Here is a 14,922-nt window from a genome sequence, read left to right on the forward strand (position 1 = left end):
ACTTCAACGTTTTTTTCTGTTTCGCCGTGATTATGGTACATTTAAGCCAATGTTAAAGTGGCCTTCTTTTAAACATACTTTTAGGAAAAAAGACGAGGCTTAGACACCGAAGCCTCTGCAAACCATTTGTTTTTCTTGCAACCTCTCTTTCATGCATAAATATTTCAACAGAACCCAAAACTTCTGAAGAATAATTGTCTTGTATGTGATGCCTGTCAGTTTCTCCAAGTAATGGTCCGTGCACTTGCAAGTATTTGAAAATTCCAACTCTTCTTAAGATTCATCTATTTGTTTGAGAAGGGTGTCTGTTTCTTCATCGGGATTAAGATTATCTTCCATCATAAGTTCTGCTATTCTGCAAGAAACTTTATCAACACAAAGATATGTGTGAAGCAAAGAGTTGTAAATTTTTGTGCTCACAAATTTCACCCCTCTCAAAGTCTTCAAAAATTCCTCTACACTTTTAACATCACCTTGCTTCTCAAAATGTATTAAAATTTCAAACACATTTTCAGAATTTGGCTGCCAATGATTTTGTCCAACTGACAGAGATCTTGTGATTACCTCCATAGCTTTGTGAACTTGTTCACTATGTATATAGGCCTCGACAAGACTTTCCCAAGTAATGGCATTTGGTTTGCCTCCATTTTTTATAATATGTTGAAGAAAGACTTCTACTTTTTGCAAATACCCTTGTTTGGTATAAGCACCAAGGAGGACATTGGATAATCTGATATCATCAAATGATTTCACAGATAACCATTTTTTAACAAAATCCTCAGCTCCCTCAAGATCCCCCAGTCTTACCAATGAAGAAACCAAGCATATATAGCTTTTATTTGTTGACATAGGAAATGCCAATTCATAAGATTTCAAGATTCTGTATACTTCATCTTTATTCTGTATCCTGCCATACAGACTAATTAGATGCCCATAAGCAACTTTATACTTTCATTTTGTCTTAACCTCCACTTCTATCATTTTCTTCCCCAATGTTTTCAAAGCGGATTATGATTTGTCAAGGACTTAGGTCTTTATATAAATGCTTCCTACAGTGTTGTCAATATTCCAAATCTGGATCTATATTATCATTAAGCTCCAGTTCAATCAACACCCCTTCCACTTGATCCATGTGTGAAAAAGCCGCATAATTTTTCATCCAAATGTTATAAGAATATGCATCCAGTGAGATGCATTTTTTCTTCATTCCTTAGATCGCGAGAGGCACCTCTCAAATTGCTCCATTTGATCATTAAAGATCTGGGAATGTTACAGCCACTTCATATTGATAGCGACAAATTTCTTATGGGAGCATGTGTGCTGCTACCTTACAAACCATGATTGTACGTTTGGATATTCAAAACTTGAACACTTACTCTGAAATATGACTGGAAAATCCTCTAGAAAGGCTATCTCAACATAACACTCTTTGTTGTAATAGGAAAATATCTCCAAACTTTGCAGACAATTTGCGTAGTACCCCAGAATGGAGATGGAAATTTCCTGCAAACTTTCCAATAGTGGCAACAATCATGCTAATATCACGTCTCAAAAGTGTTCCAACTATGGTTTTTTGGGCACAGGGATATTGTGTGGGAGACTATAGAGTCAAAGTGTTTGTCACAATAGACACAAGATTAGCCTTAGTGAATATTGGAAGTTCATGCTTCTCATGTCACGACATGTCTCCCAATTGTTAAATACAATAGCCCTGATGAACAACATATTACTCGTGTTTGATCTATGGAGACAAACATAAATCTGATTCACCTATGTATATTCTTTGCACTTTTGTTCCATATTGACAAATGAAAATTTCTGAAATGGATTATTCATAGTGTTCATGCCTGAAAGAATTCATGTTGATAAACAAACAGACCAGAATGTTCTCTGAACCCCATATCCATCAAAAATCCATATGTATCATGTTTTAGATCATATCATGTGTTAGAAATCACAAGAGTTACTCCATGACATATCAAAGATAATGGGCCTATTTAAATCCAATGTCATAGTAATATTTTAAAACATAATTAAGTCTAAATCTTAAACTAATTATAATAATTGTGCTATCAATTTCACCCTATAGTTAGAACCAAAGCACAAGAGGAATTAGAGGTTAACTCTGACCTATTACCTAATAGCTAGAAACATAGCACAAGAATAATTAGAGGTTAACTCTGATCTATTACCATACAGCTGGAGACAAAGCACAAGAGGAATTAGAGTTAAGGTTAACTTTGACCTGTTGAAAGAATCTGAGTGGCCCGGTGAAAGCGAGGATTGAAGACCTAGAATTGATCAGATTACCTGTAAATCTAAAGCAATATTTGAAGAGCCGTGAGAGAGGATTTATTAAAATCATGCAACATATTATTTCCAGAAGTTATTACAGGTAACAAAATTCTTGCAAGGATAGAAATTTATCATAGAAGTAGGGAGTTTGAGATCGCTGACAAGGGTTGAAAAAAGCCCTCATTTGGCATCATATACTCTGGGTTTAGAAGTAGAGAGTTTTATATAGTTGTCAAAGGTTGAAAATTATTAATATTTGTCTTTCATAAAATTAATATTTTAATTATTTTAAAAAAGAAATATTTGGGGTATTGATTCATGATATACTTTAAAATAGTACAACAAGATATACAACATTTTAAGACATCATCGCTGACTGTATGATCTTTTCTGGTATAAGCAGAAAGGAGGACATTGGATACTATGATATCATCAAATGATTTCCCAAATAACGATTTTCTAACATAAGCCTCAACTCCCTCAAGCTCCCCCATCCTTACCAACGAAGAAACCAAACATATATGGCTTCTATTTGTTGGCATAGGAAATGCCAATTCATAAGATTGCCAAATGTATACTTCATCTTTATTCCCTACACTACCATACAAATTTTGTTTTCAACTACTGATCCATACGAATGCGGTATGTTTTAAACCATTGATACTTCTTTACTCGTGCTTGATACTTTGTTGTTATTTCACATTCTCACCTCATATTTTAGTGATTCAAAAACAATTATCTTTTCAGTGATAGTTGCTACAACTAGCATTACGTACCATGCCCCTTTATTGCTTTCTTATGCTATACTGCAACAAAAATTGATTCTCTTCACTTATTTTTTTAAATCTTTCCTTAATGGAATTTGCATTTCATTTATCCATACCATTTTTTTCCTACGTTCATATGCATACGGTTCAAACCTTCTACAATAATGACATTAGACATTGCATTTGTCATACATATGAGAAAAACTCCCAAGTGACTTGCCACTATGTCTTCCTCTTCCATGTGATTCTAAAAGGCTAATATGTCCTCCTTCATCACTCTACTATTTAAAAAGTTCCTCACATCTTGTTGCTAGCTTGACAGTTAGCACACTTTGTTGGACAAGGAATCCTTCTATTCCCCTTTGCATACAGTTGAACCCTCTTCATATTGTTCTTTTACAACTTCACTTATTTTGGAGGAACAATTTGTTGCTACTTTGCAAATGATTCATGGTATTTTACAAATGTTTCAATTAGATGCATTAATTGGCCAAGCTAGTTTAGTCATTTTCCTTGTCATATTTAAATACCACTTACCTAACACAAATTTGTTTTGACCTGGCAGGATATCTTATGCTTTTCCTTTCTGAGTGGTAAAGATATTTGGATTTTCCTCTTTATTGCATTGTTTTTTTACATGTTGACATATATGCATGTACTTTTTTCATATCCTTAGGAAATTAGTTTAACATTGTTTTTCCCCTATTTTGGAAGTTTTTCCTTTATGATTGTTATCTCTTATTATGTTACACTATTTATGGTTTCTATCTAACTAGTGTTACATGTTGTGTGAAAACACATCTTATTCCCTTGTTTGTACCCTCTATTTTCCTTCTCACATTTTTTATTTCCAGAATGCCACACGCTCTTTTATTTTTAATATAGTCAGTCATTTTCTCTCACATAAAACAACCTAGCCTATCTTTTTTTTTTACTAATGTTATTTGCCTGCATCCATAGATCCATTTCATCTGAAAAGTTGCAAGGTCTCATGAATAGGGTGAAAATTTGTAATTGCCATAAATCCAGAAAGACACTTTGATTTACACACAAAAACCATAATCAAAACAATGCTTCCTACTTTGCCTTGCTACTACCAAAACTCTTTGTTTGAACAAGCCCTCAATGTTTTCTAGGTATCGCATTGAAATTTCCTGCCCATTCATCTCTTCCTTCCAAAATTGTCCTTCTCTCAACAAATAAAAAAATCATGGTGCGTTTTATTTTCTTCTTGCTTTGCTTTCTTACCCGTGAAACATTTAACTTTTCCACATGCAAATTACACAAATCATAAGGACAATAGTCTAGCTATCTATTCATTTCTTGTAGCACACTTGTTCTTGCCTGCTTTTTCTTCCCCCTCATGTGTTTTTATCTTCCACACTTTTCCCTTCAATTTCTATTGTTGCTTCATCTCTTTTAAGATAAAATCTTTAACCTTTTCCTTTATTTTTACTACACAAATTGTTCTTCACTTTTGTACAATTACAATTGATATTCTCTTGTAGCATCTTTCTTTTGACAACAACGTTGTATCACCATGGAACCGACCTTGACTACCAACGCACTTTCATTGTTGTTCGCTAGCTCTACCGAGATGCAACCAATCCTCCAAGTCATTGTTGTCGAAGAAATACACCCTGCTAGGATGTCAACCCCTCGCTACCGTGTCTCCCTTTCTAATGGTGTTCACAACCATGCGGTCTTGCTTCTTTCTTCACATGATTCCCTTGCAAGAAATGGATACTTGCAAATAGGCTCTATTGTGCTCTTACACAAATGCTTATGCACATATGCACATCATACTATGTATGTTGCGCATCGGGAATCTTGCCCAATCCTCCCTCCCTTTCCTCTTCGTTTATGTCTGCTTTATAATCTATTTGATTTTATAGTGTTTTACTTCCCCTCTATGCTCACATATGCTCTTTCTTGCAGGTCACTTTTGGTCCTCGAACTTGAAATACTACTCCATGTGGTAAATTTGATCGGCAAGCCAACCCCTCTTATTCTCTCCACTGAAGAAATTCTCCATGCGACCTCGTCCTCATCCATTGTCTCTTCCCTTTCATCAACCCCCCCCCCGAATGAAAGCGAATCTACCAACTTCACAAATTTTCTCCCTTCGTCTGCAACAATTGTCCCTTTTAAGGCACTTACTTCAACCCATAAATTTTGGTCCATCCAATTTAGAGTTCTCTCAAAAACACCCCTTCAAGCATACACTAATGCATGCGGCTTTGGGAAATCCTTTGGGTTTGACCTCATTGATCGTGACGGCGATGAAATCCATGTATCCACATTCAATGAATTGGCAGAATCACTACATGGTCTCATCTAGCGTGGCCATATCTACACAATTTCAAATGGCTCGATAAACTGCAAAGTAGGTGCATCTACAATAGATTTCATGATACGGGAAAGCACATCCTTTTCTCTCTTATCCCAAGTATATATCACATCCTTCCTTACCATCTCCTACATGGGTTTCACGATATGAGTGTAATCGGAGAAGAATTTGCGGTAAAGGGGTTTTTCTAGTCATACATATTTTCCAATGATACGATGCCTTTCGGCATGGGGTTCTATTTATTTATGCGAGATGCATCCTACATTTCTCTCTCATGCTCTTCTTCAACGATAGCTGCATCCTTGAATACATCAATGTTTGCCATAAAGTGTAGTGGTTGTTGTTCATCATTGAAAATGTGTAAATTAGTAATATTGTCAAGGACTCAAGGATTATAAAGAATTTTTATAGAAAAACCATCCCTAAACAATGATAACCTAGCAACAACATTTTCTAATGCATCTGTTGCTGTGTTACACATCCTAGGAACAAAAACAATATTGAAATCTTGGAACTAAGAAATCATATTCCATACCTCTTGTTGATAACCTTTTAGATGGGGTGACACACAATGTATAGTATCACGTACATGTCGTATGACAATTTTTGTGTCACCTAATGCTTTGAGAATTCTAACATTGAGGTCGATGGCCCTTTGTAAGCCCAAGATGAGTGCCTCATATTCTGCGATGTTATTCATGCACTCAAATTCCAAGCGGCTTGAGAACAAATGTTTTATTTGGCGTGGGTCTACTAAAACACAACCATCTCCATATCCCTCATGTGTCTTTGAACCATCAAAATACAATGTCCAAACATCATATTTACAAGGACTATGTACTACACTAGTACTATTACTACAATTACTACTTAGTTTACAAATGTCATTTTCACCAGTTGGACTAAGAAGGAGTTCCAATTGTGTGTCAAGTGGGACTAGGGATGGATGAGCAAGATAGCACCCTATATCAATTTGTAAGAAGCAATTTCCAAATATAAGGTCTACAAAATCCACACGCTCATTTTTACCTTCAAAGGGAGTGACATTATGTTTCATGTAAGGCTCTGAGTTTATGTGAATTTTATTGCTTCTTCCCTTGTATGAAATCCATAAGTGTGAACAGTTCTTAAAAAATACCCTTGTAATTTTATGGACCAATCTCTACTCAACAATACATCATATGATTTTGGAATGTCCACAATTACTATATTTATACATTGGTGACCGCATTGGTAAGATGATAAGCGTATAAGCACATTTATGAGTTCCCCAATAGCATGGACAAGGGTCTTGTCCAGCTAAGTGATTTGTGCCTCTATTTGATCCCATTTTGCATTGATTTTCTTTTCTACAGATAAAGGAATTATGTTTATAGATGCACTGGGATCGACTAAGAAATTGTCCACATTATAATTGAAAATTTCAAACGTTGAAAAAATGGAGGGAAGAGAGTATTTGCATCCAATGTTAAAGTGTTAAGTACATATTCCAGGGAACCAAAGGGCTTATCATATCCCTTTTGCAAACACTTGTTTGAAATCCTCCTCTTCTCCACATCAAATGTATATCACCTTTTATATGGAGATCAAATAATACCTTCCCATAACTTCCATTTGTGCCAATAAGTTCACTCAAAATTGCATCTCTCGAATCATTTGTTTATGTTATTGGTGTCATTAGCTCGATCTCTCCTGCCTCTATCGTTTGTTGATGTGATGGATCTGAAACTCCCAGACAAACTATTTCCCTAAACAACATGTCTAGTAGCAGCATTGATGTCACCTTGTGGGGAGAACACTACCACACTGAAGGACGAGCGCTCTCCAAACTCTGCATGGCATGTATGGTTCCAGTCCTTGCAATCATAGGGGGTCGTCTTGTCAAGTTCAATGGGCGAACTATCAGAACTATCCTAATGACTTTCCTTCTTTTAGATTCGGATATCTCTAAAACACATCAACTCAAGAAATGGTTTCAAGAAGAAGGCATCAAATATTCCTCATCGTCACTCAGCCATAAATACATTGGCGCACCCAACAGGCCCATGCAAACAAAAACAATTTCTGACATTCTTGCAATGGCCCCTGGTGAAACGTCTGCATGGGTTTTCCTCTGTGCTACTATTACAACAATTAACTTGGATGACTTCTACTTCCTTGCATGCCCCTTATCGTTGATGTGATGAAATGCATGAAAAAAATTTTGCAACAACCTAACAACACATGGCATTATTCAAAATGTGAAGGCTCCTTCCTCGAATGTGACTATCACTATGTGCTCCTATTTGAATTACATGACCACACTGACCAACTCGAAAATGTGGTTGCTTTCGACGATGCTGTCCATGGCCTTTTGGGCATATTTGCAAAGGACCTTTTCCTCCTTTCAAACGAGCCAGAAGTTGTCTATCCAATGGGGTCACATCACGTTTATTCCTCTTCATGCTAGCTATCAAAACAAACACTTTCAACGGCATTGAACACCTCCGCCTAACCCTCATGCACTCTAAATAAATCCATTACGCCTCCGTGTCTGCTCTCCTCCTCTAAGACCATCAACCCACTCCTCCCCCCACACCCCCCCCCAAAAAAAAAAAATATCGTTGCCTATAAACATACCTTTGTCCCCTCTCCCTCATTATTCCCCATATATTACTTTATACACCCTTTCCCTTTAACACTTTTCTTCTCATACTCTCCCCCCCTCCTTCTCCATTGATGCCCATCCTTCACCTTGTGAACACTTTCCCTATTATGCCCCTCCCTTTCATGATTTCCAACTCCTTTCCCACCCATCACTCTCATTAATCCCCACTTGCCATTTTACACATTGTTGAACCCTCTTGTCTACAATTTGATCTTTACTTTTTTTTCTAGACGTCATCTTCAACAATGCTTCGTCCTTTTGTACTACTTTCTCATAACTATATTCACCCTCTCTCAATTGTATTGGTTCTCATGAACAAATGGGTGGCCACTTGTTTTTTTTTTCTCGCATGCATAAATGCCCATTTTCTTACTTGTAATGTCTCTTCTATATACATGGTCATTCACTCACTTGCTTTTCACAATCCTTGTTCACCATGTAAGCTTGTTTGCAACACACACATTATTCAAATGCACATATAAATATGATATGATATATATGAAAAAAAATACTCACCTAATGCTTCTAATTATGGTCACATGCACAAATGGGCTTCCTTTAGTCTAGGCCAAATATGCATCATGTGGTTGTGCTTACAATTACTAATAATAATTTGAACAGCCTAGGATGGATTACTTTACTTCGAACAAGTCCAACAACAAAACAAAACAAATATTATTCACTCTCGTCTTCGTATTGCACTTGCAATTCACATTCATCACATTAGATAATGCATATACTTTCCCTAAAAGCAACACTCGCACCATATATATGCTACTATACTTTGTAATGCAAAACAAAAACAAAAAAGAAAAGAAAATAAACACAACTTTAAACAAGCAAGAAGACAAAAACAGAAAACTTGTCATGCATGCTTTACTTGTTGTTTCTCCTACTTCACTTACACCTTAGATGTTGAGACAAATTTTCTTGTTTGAAACATCTATGCAACCCACCCCAGCAAATAGTGCACATAAGGAACATCGATGATGCCACTATGCACTTAACAAGGATAGAATAAATGCATGTCGTCATCTTCTCCACAACAATCCTCAATAAAAATTTCCCTCTCAAATCAACCCAAACAAAAACTCCTCTTCCTTCCCAGGTTTGTCTCCATCCCCAATCATCCACCCAAAGTCTTTTGATTTCCCTTCCATGTCCACTTGCTTCCCAATCAATTCTAATCTATGCACTTTCATCACCTCCCACTTTTGATATGCAATCATCCCCCCATGTGGCTTCCTCTTCAATTCCAACTGATGCCCTTTTGTAACCTCCCACTTTCCATGTGCAGTCATCCCCCCATGTGTCTTCCTCTTCAACTCGTCATCAATTCCCCAACAACCATCTCCATCATGCACATCGTCACTTTCATGAAATAATTGATGCACTTAGCCCCATACAAGTTTTCTCCACTTGTCGTGAAGCTTACCCATCCATGAAAAAAAAATGCCAAAGTTGTGAGTTCTTGTTGTGCCTCTGAGTGAACTGTCCATTGCTTCTCCTCATCAAACAACATGGACCCAGGCAACCAACCACATGTCCTTGCTTTCCTAACTCAATTTGAAGAGATGCTCATTGCCCATGTCAACCTCGTTCTTAAAGTAACACATGCACGCGGAGGCAAATACAAATATTCTAGCCATACTATTATCTTCCCTTAAGATATAACTAACATTGTCACCTCCCTTCCTTGCATGATCTTAGAAATAGGAATCCTTGTTGTAAATAAAACCAACAATGACAACATATCCTATGACTTCTTTGTCACCAGATCACATGTTCTCTCTGCTTTGCAGTTCAAGTTAGCAAATAACCCATTCTACAAAGATTTACAAATTAACCCGCCTGCACTTTCCTCTTTTCCTGATTCCCCTTCAGACCTTTCTGGTATGTTACAACATCTCTCCCCCAACTCCCTTGGACCCCAAGAAGACCTCTCTGAAAATATTAACCATGAACTTCTCCTCCCAAACCATTCTAACCTTCAACCATCCTTCTTTGTTGCAACTCTACCAAATTCTCATACAAAAATTGATGAGATAATTTCCTACATTGAATCCTCCAATTCCACACCCACACATTCACTTCAATGGCCCATCATTGACCTTTCTCCATTCAACGAATACAACATAGGGGGCCTCTTATCCATGGCCTTCCTCACCCTCTTCCCCACTGGAACTGTCATGATTAACCAACCAAGAATTGAAAAAGTTGATATACAAGAATATGCTTTGCATCTAATGCACTTCCATGACAATCGATTTGGCCAACTTCCTAGGTTTCACTATTACCTATACAACCTTATCATGTGTCATCGAAGCCAGGAAATTGCTTTTGTCTTCATTAAAAGGGACCTTGAAAATACCCTACCAACAATCGTAGCAAACCTTCGCCTCCACCTTTAGCAGCGTCTGCCTTTGACAATTCCAGACCAGATTATGCGCTTCGGCTCATCCCTTAGAGGGAGTCATTCTTTTTGAACTAGGGCTAAAGGGGAGATAAGCGACATGAGAATTCAACATGGTAACCCTACCTTCTTCTTCACACTAAGTGCAACTGATACCAAATGGCGTGAATTTCATATGTCTATGCCTTCCAATCCTCCATCTAATGCACAAGATCAATCTCAATGGAGAATCCAAAACATTGTTTCAAACCTGCATCGTGCATCTCAATACATCCATTGCAGATTTACAATCTTCTTAGAAGAGGTTATACTAAAAGGATTCCTTGTAAAGGAATTTTAGTGCAGGTATGGCTCTACCATTTCTTACCCTTTACTTTACTTTTTTTCACTTTTCCTTTTCATGCATCCCTCTTACTTTTTTTTCGTCTTTGTTACTGAGGTATGAATGGCAACATAGAGGCTTTGCACATGTACATGGGTTGCTATAGTTCAAAGATGCATGTAATATGGGTGGCCTTGAATAGGCTAATGTTGTAGACATTCGTGTGGCCAAAACATTTTTCGATACCTACATCACTGCTTGGAACCCTCGACCTCTCCAGAATAGGACTCCTGGAATACATCACTCATTTATATGTGATCCCTACCTTCTTGCGACAAATGAAATATTAAATTAACTTTGAGACTATGAGGAACTTGTGAACTACGTCCAAAGGCACACAAACTATCATTCCTCTACATGTCTTCGCAAAAAAATAACTCTATTGTTTACTGCTATGGAGTTCCTTGGGAATTGTGTGAAAATTATTCTCTACAAATTAGTGCTTCTGGGTAGAAAACGTGCACTCCTGCTAGAAATGACAACAATCTAAATGTGCACAACTCTCATATGCTTGCAATTTGGAGGGCCAACATTGACTTCCAACTAGTTTTGTTGTGCCATGCTGTATTGAACTACATTGCAAAGTATGCGGCGAAAGTAGAGGAAAGTCCGAAATTTATTACCAAATGCTTGCACGACTTTCACAAAGTTCCCCCCTTGACACACCTACCATGTTTTTCATCCGCAAACTCATGACTGAATTTGTTTTTGATAGGGACATTGGTGCACAAGAAACATGTCATCTGCTCCAAAAACTCCCTCTAATCCAATGCAACCATTTTTTTGTCTCCCTCAATGTTAAAAAAAAGTTTTCCGACATGTTTTAAACAACTTGGATGCCCATATTCTAACAACACCCTTCATCACCTCATACATGCAAAGATCTCATTCACTAGAGTCATTGCCTCTTATTGAAGTCACACGAGGTTGGTCATTCTCCTCCCGCCGAAAAACATTGTCGTGGAAGCGCATTTTCCCTCCCATGGTTTTGTGCGTTGTTCCTCGGTACACTGCAATCCCAAATAAAAATTCAACATCCGATGTCGACTTTTGCTGGAGTGACCTACTCTTGTACTACTCTTTTTATAGATTGTCTGACGACATTTGCGAAACCAGTGAGGCAATTGTTTCTCACTCGGAGCAAATTGCCAACATGTATCAAGCATGGCATGTTCACCAGGCTCCTTTAGAACCACCCCTGTATGACTTTGATGATCCTTCCCTTGATGCAATGCACCCCCCCCCCACCCCCACCATAGACATGGAAGAATGGCCATTCCTCTTTCAAATCCACCCAGGTAACAACATCCTCCTTGATGAGCTTGACATGCTTAGCCATCGTGACTTTGATACAACCCATAATTAGGACCACTCTCTTATCCCTTCGTACTTTCAAGAAACAACCATTAGATTCATAGAATTCAACCACTCTTCCACAACACTCCACCAAATTCCCTCTCCAAATCCACATTCCCTTTCCTCCTTGTGCCCAAGCCAACTCATGGCATTTAATATCGTTTTCTCCCACTTATCCAGCAATGGTTCCACAACACCATTAAGGATGCTCATCCATGTCACTGTTGGCACCAACAATCTTTCCTAATTGATTGCCTCAAAAATGCCTTCCTAACCAACTCTGCCAATGGAAAAAACCCACTGATCATGCTTGCTCCAATCGGTGTTGTGGCATTCCACATCAATGCTCTAACCATACACTCCGACCTCTGCATCCCTATCTCTTTTATGCACCCTTTGGAAGGTCAATCCCTACTAAACCATCAAGAACAACTCTGTGATGTCAAATACATTCTCATTGATGAAATGAGCTTCATTGGTCCTAAAATGCTTGCTCAAATTGATGAACATTTACGAGAGGCCTTCACATCCAATAGAAACACTCCATTTGGTGGCTGATCTATAATCCTTATGGGGGACCTCGACCAATTGCCACTTGTTAAAGATACACCAATGTATGTAGGCAGGTCCCATGACAATGCTCTTTGGCGGAGCTTCAATACTGTTGTTGCGCTTTCTAAAATTTTCCGCCAACAAGGTACAAGTTCTGTGCAGGTTTCATTTCGGCAACTCCTTTCCAACCTTCGCAGTGCAACCCCCACATTGGATGATTGGAAATTTCTAATGACGCGCTCAAAATCCAATCTTCGAGAAGGCGAGATGGAAACATTCTCCAATTCTATGCAACTAATGAATCTGTTGCACTACACAATAAAACCATGCTTAAGAAATTGAACTTGCCTATTGCACGATGTTGTGCCAAGCAAAGGAAACAAATGCCCTCCTCCAACCAAGAAGATGAATAACTTGTTGCACAAGTGCTTCTCTACATTGGTCAGCTTGTCAATCTAACAAGCAACTTGTGAGTTGAAGCAAACCTTGTGAATGGTTCTATCGGGAAAGTTGTCGCTATTCATTACACAACTCGTTCTCGCCCTCCATAAGTACCCTCATTTGTTGTGGTCGATTTAATGCACTATAAAGATCCAACATGGGATGGCTCAAATCCGAAATATGTGCCCATCACCCCTGTAACAAGGGTTTCTCGAAGACAACTACCCCTTCGCATGGCATGGGCTCTAACAATCCATAAATCACAAGGCATGACACTACAAAATGCAACAATCGACATTGGCAACATTGATCGTTAGGGCCTTACATTCACAACCATATCTAGAGTTAGATAGTTGAATGATCTTTGCATCTCTGCAGCTTTCTCCTTCACGCACCACACATGCATACAAGAAAATCCATATGTACTTCATAGGAAAAAAGAAGAAGCATACCTTACCTCCAAATCTGTGAATCGACCTACTTGGAGACCTTCTCTTCTTGGTTACTTTCCTTCCTTTGCATTCCACTTGCAAATGTTTCATATATTCTCTCATGTTAACACCTTCAAATCTCTATGTTTTTTTAATCTATTCTATTTCTACTATACTTTAAATTTCAAAAGGTTAGTCATATTTTTTTCTTCTACGCTTTCCCTTTCAATTAATGAATTTATACATGTTCACTTACATGCTTTCCCTTTTTTTGCATAAACATATGGATCCACAATATATTTCTCAGCTCTAAACATTTTTCCATCAGATACATGAACAAGAGGCTTCTCTTTTGGATATACAGACCCAATTCGTACGTTCTCGTACTATGACACTGTACCAAGTGCACCCAACTCTCCAACTACTTAAAAGGATTAAATACTTCATGCATGTCCTCTTCCATGTACATGAAAGGGATGCAAATAGGAAACTTCACATATATTACCTTGATCGTGTACCAATTCTAAATATCGAATGGTGTTGTAGATGCCACACATCGCCTTGTATTTACGACTAGGCATTTTCCCTACAGGAAAAACAATCAAAATCAACATGCACTTTGGTTGAACGAATTAAATCTTTTTCCCCACTCCGCTACATACTTCTACTGTTATAACAAACAATACATGTTTTTTCGTCAAATTTTACTCACTCTACAATAACTCTTATAGAATAGTCTCATACTTGCATGGGCATTCTGTTGAAAATAGCAACAAGAAATGCTAAAAATAGAAGTGATAAAAATAGCACTGCTACAAATTTCATTTTGGGATACGTTCCAATTTTAGTTAGTGCCCGAACTAAAATTAAGAAGTAAAATTCGAATTTGATCTTAGCAGCTATTTGTAAAATAATTAATTAATTCATCTTGAGTTAATTAGTTGTAGGAAATCAAACATGAAGTCTATGTGAATACATGCAACAGTTTCTCCATTGATTGAGGAAGTTATCCCTTGATTAAAGGAGATCAGGATGAGTTGTACTTTGAGTTGTAATTAGTTAGCTCAGTTATCTGAGTTAAGTCCATTTAGATTAGTTCCAACAATTTGTGGAATTGATTGTGAGTTTAGTTAGTTAATGCATGCATGCATGTAATTGTTGCACTTCAGATAACTGAATATTCTCTCATAAATAACTCATGCATGTCAGTTCAGTTAGAGACCTAGTTGAGATCTGGTGATGGGACAGTGTACTATCAGTTGCAGGAATATTCCTTGGAGGATATCTC

At 37.6% G+C, this 14,922-nt stretch overlaps 1 pseudogene; it reads right to left on the reverse strand.

Annotated features, from left to right (window-relative positions):
- Positions 1-273: 273 nt before the first annotated feature.
- Positions 274-12,193, reverse strand: LOC149216310 (large ribosomal subunit protein mL101 (rPPR4)-like; annotated as a pseudogene).
- Between the last annotated feature and the right edge of the window lie 2,729 nt (positions 12,194-14,922).

Source organism: Pinus tabuliformis, chromosome 1_1 (assembly GCF_031772625.1).
Source record: "Pinus tabuliformis cultivar Carrire ecotype Pingquan chromosome 1_1, CPIR1, whole genome shotgun sequence".
In the NCBI taxonomy this organism is placed as follows: Eukaryota; Viridiplantae; Streptophyta; class Pinopsida; order Pinales; family Pinaceae; genus Pinus; species Pinus tabuliformis.